Source organism: Prunus mume, linkage group LG5, assembly GCF_029339155.1.
Source record: "Prunus mume cultivar Tortuosa linkage group LG5, ASM2933915v1, whole genome shotgun sequence".
NCBI lineage: Eukaryota > Viridiplantae > Streptophyta > Magnoliopsida > Rosales > Rosaceae > Prunus > Prunus mume.
This window is the reverse complement of record NC_142702.1, coordinates 6,213,267-6,227,389: the sequence shown is the minus strand read 5'-3', so window position 1 is coordinate 6,227,389 and position 14,123 is coordinate 6,213,267. Positions and strand designations below refer to the sequence as shown.

Below are 14,123 nucleotides of genomic sequence, written 5' to 3'. Positions count from 1 at the left end.
GAATGACGTTGTCCCAAAAAAATAAATAAAAGAAGAATGACAACAATATTTATTTGAGACCAATTAGTTATGTATAATCTTCAATGAAATTATTAGACAAATCATTCCAATTGGATGCAAAAGGTGCTTTTTGCCGCGCAATTATCAATTTTGTTATTAAAGATGAACATGGTCAACAAAACACAAAGTCAACCCCCCAATCATATTACATGGCAATAATGGAATAAATTAAGCTTAATTCGACAAGCAAGTCAAAATCAACTCTCTTTCTCTGTTTCTTGAAGTGTGTGGTAGTCATCTGTTATCCGATCTAAGTACTTCTTCAGCCCTTGCTTCTCTGCTCTAACCTCACCCCTTTCAGCTCTAGCAGATTCAAGCTGATAATCCTGCTCCTTTCGACTTGAGGAAGTAGATGCCATTGAATGATCAGGTTCAACCTTCATATTACTCGTCGTTGATATCTGTTCAATTCAGCATGATTAAGTTAGAAAAGTTCATGTTGATGAGTGAACAGTACAATATGTCATAATATTCAAACTTAGAATCTCTTTTGGCATTGGAAAGAGAAGTATCATTATTTAACGAATATTTAGTTGCTCTTCCTAATCAAATTAAAGGTTTAGCATAGACAAAAGCTTAGCTCATAGGCAGCCATGTAACAAGTCATGCAATCTTGTAGAGCTCACCAATTGTATTTCATTACTCTAAACCGTCTATTTTGTAGATATTCATTCAAAAATCATCTCTATAAAAAAATAGTAGGTGACCAATCTTATAGTACTTGATATTTATATTTTGTCCATATTTAATATAGCACACGCCAAGCACTCCGTCAAGAAATATTTGTTCAGACATGTCTACTTTATCATGGCTACCGGCCACTTCATAAATTTTTTTTTTTTTTAAGAAGGAAAATTGATATATTGTTTTTCTTCTTACTTTTGCTAACAAATATGTTTCTTTTTGCAAGGTACACACTTTCTGCAATTGCTAAGAGTACTGGAAATCAATTAGCAATATTTATAAGATTCAACCATGGCTAGAGATCAACAAGCGGTAGTGCTTAATGCACTTGATGTTGCCAAGACCCAGTGGTACCATTTCACAGCAATTGTCATTGCCGGAATGGGATTTTTCACAGATGCCTATGATATCTTCTCCATCTCCTTCATCACCAAACTCCTTGGTCGTGTATACTACACTGAGCAAGGTGCAGAAAAGCCCGGCACATTGCCTCCCAATGTATCTGCAGCCGTTAGCAGCGTTGCCCTATGAGGCACTTTAGCCGGACAACTCTGCTTTGGATGGCTTGGTGATAAATTAGGCCGAAAGAAAGTTTATGGTATAACTCTCATGCTAATGGTGATCAGCTCCATTGCCTCAGGGCTCTCTTTTGGATCCACACCAAATGGTGCGATGGCAACGCTTTGTTTCTTTCGATTTTGGCTTGGTTTCGGCATTGGCGGTGACTATCCCCTTTCAGCTACAATCATGTCTGAGTATGCTAACAAAAAGACTCGTGGGGCTTTCATTGCGGCTGTTTTTGCCATGCAAGGATTTGGAATTTTGACGGCTGGGATTGTTTCTATAATTGTTTCAAGCGCATTTGATCATGCATACAAGGCTCCTCCTTACTCAGTTGATCCAAAAGCTTCTCTTGTTCCTCAAGCTGATTACGTTTGGCGCATCATTTTGATGTTTGGAGCCCTCCCTGCTGCTCTTACTTACTACTGGCGAAGTAAAATGCCTGAGACAGCTCGGTACACTGCCCTTGTTGAAAACAATGCAAAACAGGCAGCAGTAGACATGTCTAAAGTGTTACAAGTTAATCTTGAATCCGAAGAGGGAAACGTCGAGGAGAAAGTGATCGAGCAACAACATCCAGACAAAGCATCGTTTGGTTTGTTCACCAAGGAATTTGCACATCGGCACGGACTTCACTTGCTTGGTACCACCACTACTTGGTTCTTACTTGACATTGCCTACTAAAGCCAAAATCTTTTCCAAAAGGATATATTCAGTGCAATTGGGTGGATTCCAGCGGCAGAAACCATGAATGCCATTGAAGAGCTCTATACAATTGCAACTGGTTCACAGGGCATTCATCACGTATTGGAAGGTTTCCAACAATTAATGGGTTTCTTTTTCATGACAGTATTCATGTTTGCCCTTGCAATTCCTTACCATCATTGGACATTGAAGCCTAATAGAATTGGGTTTGTGGTATTGTACTCACTCACATTTTTCTTCTCCAATTTTGGACCCAATGCCACCACCTTTGTTGTGCCAGCAGAAATCTTCCCTGCAAGGCTGAGGTCTACATGTCACGGAATATCAGCGGCTGCGGGTAAGGCTGGAGCTATAGTAGGTGGCTTCGGGTTCTTATACGCTGCACAAAGCACAAACCCTTCAAAAACGGACCCTGGATACCCACCAGGTATTGGTATGAAGAATTCTCTAATTATGCTTGGCACCATCAACTTCTTCGGCATGTTGTTTACTCTGTTATTGCCTGAATCAAAGGGAAAAGCACTGGAGGAGTTGAGTGGTGAGAATGAGGAGTGAGACATGATAATGTAATTGAGTGCAATTTTAGAATGTTTAAAATTGGAAGGTTCAAATACAGCTTTGCACAAGTTCAAATGTTGGTTTATAGGCTTAAGTATCTAGATTGTTGTATAAGAGTTAAATAGCTTACGCTTATTTGTTGCTAAAGTCCATATCTATTGTACTACAGCTTTGTATTTATACTGGGAATAAATCATCAGACTTTCACATCTATTTTTTTCACATGGTATCAAAAGCCACACAGCTGATCCTTTACTGTTAACCTATTTTTCTTTCCTCAATAATCATGGGTGATGCAAAAAGAAAGTCTTATGTGCAGGATAATTGAGCAAAGGTTAGACAGTTACCTCAGTTCTTTTTTGCCTATCTAAATAGTTTTTTGCTACTTCTTTGTCATCCCAGATCATTGATCAAAAGCTCCCAAGCTTAGAAGACCATTCTGATTTGTATAGCACTCACATGAACATGTGGTTCAGAGTTAATTCTAAAGGGATATGCTGATCACTAGATAACCAAAACGTTCAAAAGATGAAATATTCAAAAAGTGCTAACAAATTCTCAACTTGCTCACAATCACTTAGCATCATACACATAATGAACAATGTACAAAGGTACTGTACACCCTCATTCAGTAGAAATTCCAGAGTGGATATATCATCACACTAATGTTTCGATGGAACAACACAAATAAATTATAGAAAACACCAAAATAGCTTCTTTTTTAACCTCTCGTTAGGAATGCCACAATGAATCTTCCAACATCCACAACTATAGTCTTGATACTAACCATTAATAAGTTCTTCTAAAAATATTGAACCTGCCTTCCTTGGCTTTGATTCATGCTCGAGCATATACGTGCAAACTCGATTTCATTAGAGCCATGAAAAAAGTTTCATGCTAACCTTCTGATACATAAAAGCAAGGTTTTGCAACTTCTAATATTTCGTACTAAATCTAGATGTTTGAAGAGTTAGAAGAGAACAACAAATCAATGGAAAATTTTCAAGAAATATTGAAAACTAATTATGTACCAAATATAAAGAAATGTGATCTGCATCATTTTGAAAGTATGATGAATATGCTCTTGAGTCCTGAGTCTAGAAATGATAGTAGTGAATCCTGAGTCTAGAGCTGATAATAGTGAGTCCTGAGTCTAATAAATAATAATAGTGAGTCCTCTCCTGATTGTGTGCGTGTGTGTGTGTGTGTGTGTGTGTGTGTGAGAGAGAGAGAGAGAGAGAGAGAGAGAGAGAGAGAGTATGCTTGTGAAGGAAGTAGCAACAAGACTTTAACTTACAGTAGACTTTGCATACAAAGTACCCCAATGCTTCCAATTTGTGGCTTATGTATCATATGTATCAAGTATACAAATTAGCTATTGCGCTGAAAAGAAAGACCACTGTGGGGACTAGCTCATCAACAAAGCTGCCAATATGCATACGCAAATGACATACATTATCTAATGGTGCTGGCATGGATTATTCTCGAACAACAGCCTACAATATATATATATATATATATATATATATATATATATATTTGGCAATATTATAAACAGTTTCTCACTTTATTTTCATTTTTTTCAACAAAACTTACATAAATATGGAAAGCAGTGAGAACTGCAATGTCATCATTCAAGTTTGAAACAATTCTGACGTGAAATAAATACAGTTCTATACAACAAAGTAATGAAAAATTGGTTCAAATTTAAAAAATATAGTTTTTGCAAAAAATAAAAAAGCATAAACAAAAATTTCAGCCTGAAAGGTCCGGGTTCCCTTTACCTTAATGATCTCTTCATACAGAATAAGAACTTCAACTCTGCCTGCGTAAACTGGAAGGGACCCCAAATGTTTATCAAGGTCATCTTGCAGACAAATCTCAGCTTCTTCTAAACATTCTAATTTTATCACATTTGGGTGATTGATCAAATTATTAAATCATTGCAAATGTCTTGCAATGTGAACAAAATTTCCAGTTTATAAGTGTGCCTTCAAGTCTCTCACCTGTGCTGTTAAGCATATCAATCAATTCAAAGGACTCCAAAGACAAGCTTTCAATTGTGATATTTTATTTTATCCCATCAACATTTTGAAGAGGCAATTTCTCAATGTATTTGCAAAAAGATCTCCAAGTGTTTGAGGTTATAGCAAAAAGTGGAGGGCTGCTTTAAGAGTTGTAAATTTCATGTCTACCACTACAGACCTCAAAGATCCACAAACTCAGCCCCTCAAAACATGTGGATGCATTCGCGTTGGAAAATCTAGCAAAATTCAACAGCGGAAGAGTAGATAGATAAAGTTCTCTGCATCTTTTAGATATTGTTGACGCAGAAAAATGGTTCAGCACTTTCCCGTGCAACTTAGAGATGTTGGGCCTTCGGTATGCTCTGGGCCTCGGTAGGGCGTTCGATCAGTAAGATAGCAAACGCTGGTAAGACCTAGGGCACCTGGTGTGGTACCAGCCGAAGGCTCTCCGATGCTTAAGTAAGCACGGATTTAGTAAGATTGAACTGCGGATCGGTAGGCGACGCCGTAAGTTCCGATTGATTACCTTCATTGTGGGATCTGCCACATGCCCTTGCAGTGGAGTTGCCCTAATCGTGCGATCGGCAGAACGAATCTGTAGCTATGTGCCGAAGGCTTCCATAGCTATAAATTGGTCCATGTATCCGATGCTTATTGGCTGTTCATTTGGATATAAACAGGAGTCCCCCAAGTTCTCTTTTGAGAGTTCTAGAAGGGGACTTGAAATTTTCTTCGGCAGGACATGTTGTCCTACCGCTCAACAGCCCAGTGGTGGAGGGCTCAACTTTGGCCCTTCCGTCCTTGTTCATTTAGAGGCGACGTCGGGAAAGTCAAAAGGTCGTGTCGAGTTGACGTGTGAAGAGACATCTGGCGCCGACTTCGTGCTCGCGTGCCGTCAATCCCCATAGGATGAGCGACACGTGGCGAGAGTAATCATGAAGCGCGGCGCACGCGCCGTTTGGTTTTTCGAGGTGTACCGTTATGTCCCCTCTCCCTATAAATAGGGGTGACTCTAGAGACGAAATCACTTTACGTTTTGTGAGAAGTGAGAGCTCTGTTGAGGCGATTTCCGACGAGAGCTTCCGGCATTAGAAGCGATTTTCGACGAGGGCTAACGGTAAACCAGGAGATTTCCGGCGTTGCGAACGGCAAGAAAGGCGATTTCCGTTAAGACAATCGAAAGCATAGTTCGTGGTCCTCATCCAGAGCTTGACATAAGGTACCGTTCGGCACCCTTAATTTACTTCTCTTATTTAACTTAGAGTTACGTCCTTTCCTTGGATTTGAACTAGACTGACCACAGGGTTCCATTCGGTAGTCTAGTCGCCATAGGTAGCGATGTAGGTATCGGTAGGCTAGTATCCGGCATGAGCCTTAGTTTCCTTTTTCCTTGTTTTTGTAGATGTCTGATAGCGAGTCATTTTCCGAGCGTGAGCCTAATGCGTTCGGTGAGGAGTCATCAGACGGTCTCTTTGACTCCACAATGAAGCGGTAGGTCCCGATGCTGGGGACGGAAGTGATACCGATGTTGAGATACTCGGTGAAGGCCCTAGCTCCGTACCTTCACACGGCATCGGGAAGGGGCTAATGATGCACCGGTACCGTTGGCTATTGTTTATAGCGACGGTGCCGCGTTGGTCAAGCCTTTCCTTGGGAGACGAGCGCTAGTTGCCGGTCGAGGCCTCCACTCCGATCGTGGAGAGTCACCATCGAACCATCTTCTTGGTCGAGGGTATCGGTAGTCTATCCCAGCAATCCTGGGGTATCGATGGGGGTTTTGAAGGAGCACCTATTCGGGCGTAGATTACTTGGAGCCCAACAGGATTACTAAGAGGAGATCGCGAAATATCATGCCTAGTATTTCATACCAGATTCGGTTGGATGAGGATCCTAACGGCAACCGAGTTTCTAAGCAACTGAAGAATGGCGAAGTCGTCTTTTCACTGGACGTATACGCAGGAGTGAGGCTTACGCCGCACCTGCCGGAGAATCTTGGCGATAGGCTATGCTCCCGGCAGTTCAACCCCAACCGGGTGGCACTAATGGGAGTAGTCACGGCCTTGGCATGGTGGCGATGGAGCGTCTTCGCACGAACAATTCTTCCATCCGCATGCGGTGTCACAAAGTCTAAGTCCGCCGACCACGAGGTTGGGTTTAGCTAAGCGCACGAAGGCTACCGAACGCGCCCATTTTGTCGATCGTGCCAACCTCCCGTAAGACGTGGAGGAAACGGCGGGTGCTTCGTCCGGTGATTGGGAGTCGCTATCGGGACATCCCGTCCGTTTCCACATTCCCACTACCTTCCAAATTGTCGGTGAGGCCACCATACCGTTGAAGCCCTCTTGCTTGTAGCGTCTTTCAGAGTTTAATTGTTTCGTTCCTTTTTTTTTGTGTAGTCAAACTGCAGCCGAGCGCTACCTAATCGGAGATCCGTAGATCGATAGGGTAAGGTGAAGGTCCCTGCCTTGAAGAGAGTCTACCCGAAATTCCTCTTCACTCCCAATCTCATCAAGGCTCAACTTGTCAATCCTGCTGAGAGTAAGTGTACTTGTCCACTATGACTCAGTTTCTTGCCATAATGAGAATTCTTACCGATCTTGGTTTTGCAGTGACTGAAGAGAGAGGGCTACCGAGGTGAAGAGGATGAACGAGTCCTCCAAACGGCGCCATATGCTCGGCCTCCAAGGGAAGAAGAAGAAAACCGGGCAGCCGAAGCGGTACGGCGTCATCGGGAGGAGTCAACCTGAAGACCTTACCTTAACGAGGCCGTCATCGGCTCAACGCGAATCGGCGCATGCCGGAGCGACGGCAGCCGGTCCGTCTCTGGCCGAGGTGTGCCTACCGAGGCACCATTCTCCAAAGCAGCGGCAAGCGCCCATTCCTTTGTCGATCTAGATGTCGATCCGGCTCGAGGCGCGGTCGGCAGACCGAGCCTGCTCGGCCATCTTCGCCGAAGACGATGAGGCGCTGCCGAACCCGTCATTCGGCCTCGTCCGTAAAAATGGTACAATTTGTGAACCACATGATCCTCGGTTCACAAATGGAGCTTCGAGATCGAGGACCACCAAGAAGCTCCTTCGGAGGAGGCTGGCCGTGCCTTCCATCTTCAAGCTTGAAGCGCTAACCATTCTCGCTTATCGCACCGTTTGTTTCACCGTATCTAACATTTTCCTTTGCTCTCCGTGCTTCAATGGACATGTAGCTGTGCATCAAGGAGCCATCAATGCCGCCGAAAAGGCGAAGAAGGCTTATAAAGACGGCAGGCTAGGGTTGCCGAGGCTAGCAAGGCTATCCAAGCTCATTCGAACTTAGCGAAGGACATGCAGGCGCCGAACGGCAGTCAAGGTTTATCAAGCCAAGCTCGGTGAAATGTCGGCAGCCCGAGTCGACACTAGCTGCAAAAGAGGCTCTAGAGGTGAAGGAGGCGATCCGGTGGCCTTTGAGGAGTCGGAGCGGGCCAAGGCTTCGGAGATCGAGGCTGCAGTCCAGAAGCAATCCGAGTACCGTCAGTCTTCCGAGTTCTCTACCTTCTTGGACAAGGAGGTGGGCTCGAAACGGAGGATCTCGCTCATCTGTTTCAAGCGGTATAACCCCGGACAAAAGCTCAACCTCAACTTTATTGCCGATTCTCCCCTCTTCCCTGAAGGCATAATCGAAGAGATGATCGAGGACTACGAGGGGAGGATGCCCCGAATAGGCTCCTACCGAGGGGACCACTGCCGATGCCGAGGAGGTCGCCGATGCCGAGGCCGAGGAGGCCGCTGCTTGATAAAAAGTTTCGTACGCTCTGCAATGATAATCTTCTCCAAAGCTTCTTCTCATTTTCAACTAAAGCTGGTTGAGCTCTAAAAGATGATAGAAGAGTACGAAGGGGAGGACGCCCCGGAAGAGCCCGTTGCCCTTGATGCCGAGGAGGAGACTGCCGCTTGAGCCTTGTTTAAGTTTTATTTCATGTAATCTGTCATAAGGCAATATGTTCTGAACACCTTGATGCCAAGGGCATCTTTTAATTCAAGCAGTTTTAATATTCAGAGTTGATTGTCAAGTAGTTTTACTTTCGGCATGTTTCTGTTTAACTTGTCTTAGGAACTTTTTAAATGCCGAAGGCTAGATAAAAGTTAATCAGCCATAGGCCAATAACAAGCTAACTTCCAAGCGCAACCTGAGTCGATAGGAAGTTGATTTAACTGCCGAGGGCTAAATAATTTGATCTTCCAATTGTTAACAGGTTTAAAATCAAGTTAACCTTGTATCGGTAGGAAAGAATATCGTGGTACCTTAATTGCCGAAGGCTAATAAAAGGATTTAAAAATGTAGTATACTGCGACTGATGGTCTCTACCGCATCTTTTAAATTAACACACCGAAGGTTGTGAATATTTGCGCCGTAGGCCTTTTCATTAATGATTGCCGAAGGCAAAGATACATTGGAGTTCGTTTTACAATTGAATAAGCCGAAGGCTTCTGATCTACACTATTATCTGCTGTAGGCTAGGTGACTTCATTTAAAATAATATTTCAAATGCTCTACGTTCCAAGGATGACCGAGGGTCTTTCCGTTGGAGTCCCAGTCGATAAGTTCCGATCGCATTTGGATGCGATAATCTCGTGAGGTCCTTCCGTGAAGGTCCGAGGTTCCTTCCGTGGGTTCTTTAGTTGCGGAGAGACTTTTCGTGATGACCCACCTCCGACTTGGAAAGTGCGGATCCGACTCGAGTCATAGTACCGAAGATGCGCTGTTTGTAAGCTTCATTCGAAGATTGCCTTGCGCTCGGCGTTCTTCGATCAAGTCGAGGCTCAAGGCGAGTGCCTTCTCATTTGCCTTTAGGCGAAAGTTTCCGTTCGGTAGGAGGGTTCTCCGATTTCCACCGGGACTATCGCCGAGCCAAAGGCCATGGAGAACGTGTTTCTCGGTTGCCGTTCGTAGGATGTCCGGATGGCCCATAATGCCTCTGAAAGCTTCCGCCAAGCTCCTTTGGCATTGTCAAGCTGCCATTTTAATAGTTTCTTGACTATTTTGTTCATCGCTTCATCGACCGTTCGATTGGGGGTGAGCCGCGAAAAATAGATTGATCTTGAGGCGAGTGCGAGAATCGCCAAAGGCTTCAATCGAATTGCTCGCCATTATCGGTGATGATGGCGTAGGGGATTCGAATCGGCAAATGTTCGTTCAGATGAAATCTTCCATTTTGGCTGCCTGTTATCGTTGCCAAGGGTTCGGCATCTACCCACTTGGTAAAGTAGTCTACGGACGACAACAGCATATTTGACCTGGCCATTACCTTGCGGCATCGGACCAATCAAGTCTAGTCCCCACTAAGCGAAAGGCCATGGGCTTACGATCGGTGAGAGAGGCTCGGCAGGGATGTTAGGGACACTATCGAACCGTTGGCATTTGTCGCACTTCTTGACTAGGACGTTTGCATCTTGGTGCAAAGTCGGCTAGAAATACCCCTGCCGGAAGACTTTGTGTGACAGTGACCGGGACATTGAATGGTTGCCGCAGACCCCACTGTGAACTTCCCGAAGGACGTAGTCACCCTGCTCTTTGGTGAGGCATTTCAGATATGGCGTGGTGTAGCCTCGCTTGTACAGGACATCGTCGATGACTGTGTATCTTGCCGATCGGTACCGTAGCTTTCGAGCTTAGGACTTATCGATGGGCAACGTTCCGTTTGTTAGGAAGGCATAAATTGGAGACATCCATGTGTCCTTGTACCATACGGTACATACCTCTGCCGTTGCCGTGCTTGGCTGGGATAGTATCTCCACCGGCACCTTCCTTCCGATCTTATCATTTATTGAAGCCAAACGCGAGAATGCATCGCGGATCGTTTTCGACCTCGGGATCTGCGAATCTCGTAGGCCTGAAACTTTGTAGGAGTTGGTGGGCTGCCGATAAGTAGGCGGACATGGAGGCATCCTTTGCTGCGAAGTCCGCCGTTATTTGATTCACAATGCTGATTTGCTTTTGCGCGCATGCTCTTGGCTAGCCGAAGGCCGCCAAGAGAGCCTCATATTCCGCCTCGTTGTTAGAGGTTCTGAAGTTGAATCGAGGGCGATTCGACTTTGCTTCCATCTGGAGTAGTTAACACCAAGCCACTCGCAGCCTTACCGATTTGCCGAGCCGTCAACATGCAAGATCCATAAAGGGACGAAGGATCAAAGCGCTCGCATCCGTTTTCCCGGTTCGTAATAACATCGTTCAGAGAACATGCTTCGATGGTGCGGGTATGAGCTCGGAGATGAAGTCGGCGACGGCCCGACCCTTCTCTGCAGGCCTTGGCTTGAATCAGTATGTCAAATTCTCCTTGATCGCCCATTTGACCAACCTACCAATGTTTCGGCTTTTGAAGTACTTGCCGAAGGGTGATTGGTCGATTATGATTTCGTGCACTTGGAAGTATGGGCGGAGCCTTCTTGCCGACACAATAAGGGCTAGTGCTAGCTGTTCCAAGGGTGGGTACCGGTTTCGCACTCTGAAGAGCCTTGTTGATATAAAATATTGGTAGCTCGCCTTTCTGGCTTCCAGTATCAATACCGAGCTAACGGCGGTGCTTGATACCGAAAGGTAGAGGAGGAGAATTTCTCCTGGAAGTGGTTTTGACAACAGTGATGCCTTGCTCATGTAGTTCTTCAAGTCTTGAAATGCTTGGTCGCATTCGGGAGTCCATGCGATATGGTGTTTGCCCCCTTTCAAGGCTTTGAAGAACGGTACACATTTATCGGTAGCTTTGGAGTTGAAGCGCGTCAAGGTAGCGACGCGTCTGGTAAGGCTTTGAATGTCCTTCTATGTCTTCAGCGTCTCTATGTCGATTATGACTTTGATTTTCTCGGGATTGGCCTCGATTCCTCTTTGGCTGATCATGAATCTAAGGAACTTTCCAGAAGATACACCAAAGGCCCACTTCGTTGGGTTCAACCTCATTCAGTATTGCTTGAGTATACCGAACATGAGGGCCAAGTTTTCCAAGTGCCCCCCTGCCGTTCTGCTTTTTACCAACATATCGTCGACATACACCTCCATAATGCCGCCAATATGTTCAGAAAAAACCGATTGACGAGCCGTTGGTACGTTGCACCAGCATTCTTCAGCCGAAAGGCATGACGTTGTAACATACAACCCGCGGTCGGTGATAAATGCTATATGCTCGCCATCGGCGAGGTCCATGAAAATCGATTGTACCCGAATAGGCGTCCATGAAGCGGCTCGTGTCAAGCGGTTGAGTCAACGAGGTGGTCGATCCTCGATAATGAGATCTGTCCTTCGGATAGGCCTTGTTCGGTCGATATAGTCCTAACACATTCGCCATCCCCTTGGCCTTCCGAACCATGGACCGAGTTGGCAAGCGGACATGGTACGTAGCTTCCGATAAAGCCGATGGCTTTTAGCTTGTCCACCTCTGCGCATGGCTTCATACCATTCGCATCATCTGAACGGCGCTCGTCGACCGGTTTATGGGCGGGAGATGCTAAGCTTGTGGTGATGACATAAGGTGATATGCCGACATGTCATCGTAAGACCAGCGAAGACCTCGCTTGTTCTTGCAAGAAGTCAATGGAATTGCGCTCGTAGGTCGGGATCTAGGGTGGTGCCAATCTTTACCCACCAATCGGAAATTCCCATCCAGATTACCGTTTCGAGTTCCTCCGCAGGTGCGCTACCGGCGTTGGTGTTTCCTCTCTTGGTTCGTCTATAGGCCCGCCACCGTTCGGTAGTCCCCGCATATGGCTTTCATTGGAGGTTTGCAAGCTGCCAATTTAAGGGCAGTTGCATAGCACGTCCGTGCCGAGTTGGTCCCCTCGGATAACGCCAGCGATCGCTATGCGGTAGGGAATTTCATCGCAACATGTGGGGACAAGTGGGCTTTGACCTAGTGAGTGCCGTTTGTCCTACGATGACGCGTTGTATGCCGTTGGGCGTCGGCGATGAGGAATTGGTCGTAGGTCATTATTTTTCGGGACAACGCCAAGGCGATGGTTTGACCGAGCATCGCCAACCGACCGGACTAGATCTCCATAAAAAGCGAGTAGAGGCGTTATCTACCGATTGACCATGCTGTCGGCAATTCCCATACCTTTGAATACATCGACAAAAATCACATTTACCGAACTTTGGTGTCGATCAGACTCGACCTACATTGTAGTCGGCGATCTCGGCTCGAATGATCATCGGGTCATCGTGGGGGTAAATGATCCATTCTTCCTATTCTTCGCAAAATGTGATGGGTTCCCAACCCACCTTCGGAACCTTATGGTACCGATCGTCTTCTATTCCGAAGACTTGAGGGTAGTGAGTCGCACACACATATTGCTTCATTAATCGGTTAGAGGGTCCCGCCAGAGTGGGGCCTCTGCTGATGGTGCTGATCATGTTGATCTGTCGATTCGCGTTTGGGGTTGGTGCTTGCTGTGGTTTGGCAATATATTGATCCAACTTTCCTCTCAAATCAATCGTTCAACGATCTTCCTCAGCTAATGCGTCTTCGGTATTGTGGTCGTTCATTGATGATATCGGCAGAATTTGCGGTATCCCGATTGTCCCGCCGATTGGGCTTCCAATTGTTGGGTTTCGGATTTTTCGTGCTCGTTCATCAAGACAGGGAGAAGACTTCCTTTGAGCCACCTTGCCAAGCGGTCTTGATTCGGCAATGGCGCCGGTGGTCGTTGCGACCGTATTTCCCACGCCCTTTCTTTGAGCCACCTTGCCAATTATCACGGTCGTCTTTTCGCTTGTGCTCTGCCGAGGAGTCGCCACCCGCCGTGATAGCTCTTGGTGCCGATTCCTCGCCGAGCCAAGGCCCGGCTTGGAGTTGAAATATTTAACCTTGGGGTGGATGCCGCCGCTTCATCGATTCGTCATATGTGCGCCATTGCTCACTGTGCACAAGGTACCAAAAGTGCGAGGATCGAAGGCCACTTTTGAAGGCGCCGAGGTTGCCCTATCGTCCGTTTCCGGACATCTCGAGTACTTATGATTGAAATGCGCAGCGTATTCTCGTAAGGGTTCATCTTCTCCCTACCGAATCGTATGCGGATCGTCGGCAGAGTACTGACGGTCCGTCTGAATCATGAAATGATTCAAAAAATCTGCTTCACTCGTCAAAGGAGTCTACCGTTCTTAGTTCAAGATGGTAGAACCAGTTCAAAGCGACTCCAGGGAGGATGAGAACACGGCATTGCCCTCCTCCCGAGGCCCTTGCATCCAACCGCCGATTGGAAGGAGTAAAGGTGCGTCAAGGGTCTTCCACGCCAGTGTAAAGCGGTATCGCAACGGCTGTACCTCTCTGTTCGGTCTGGACCTCTTGATGCGCTCGGTAAAGGGTCCCGGCCGAGTTTCCCCAGTCTTGGGACTGGTTCGGTCATCTTCCATCTTCGAACTCTGCGGAAGAGCAGACGAATAAGCGGGGTCTCGGCTGGGACTTGTTCGGACTTGATGGCCTTGCCTTCGAATACTCCGTGGGAGTTTCCGAATGGTAGTTCGATTCGGTGCCTTCGACGGGCATACTCGTCGTCGATTCTACCTCCG

General features: G+C 46.0%; 1 pseudogene; it reads left to right on the top strand.

The window, feature by feature from the left end:
• The first annotated feature begins 441 nt into the window (after positions 1-441).
• Positions 442-2,779, top strand: LOC103330816 (putative inorganic phosphate transporter 1-5 pseudogene; annotated as a pseudogene).
• The last annotated feature ends 11,344 nt before the right edge of the window (positions 2,780-14,123 follow it).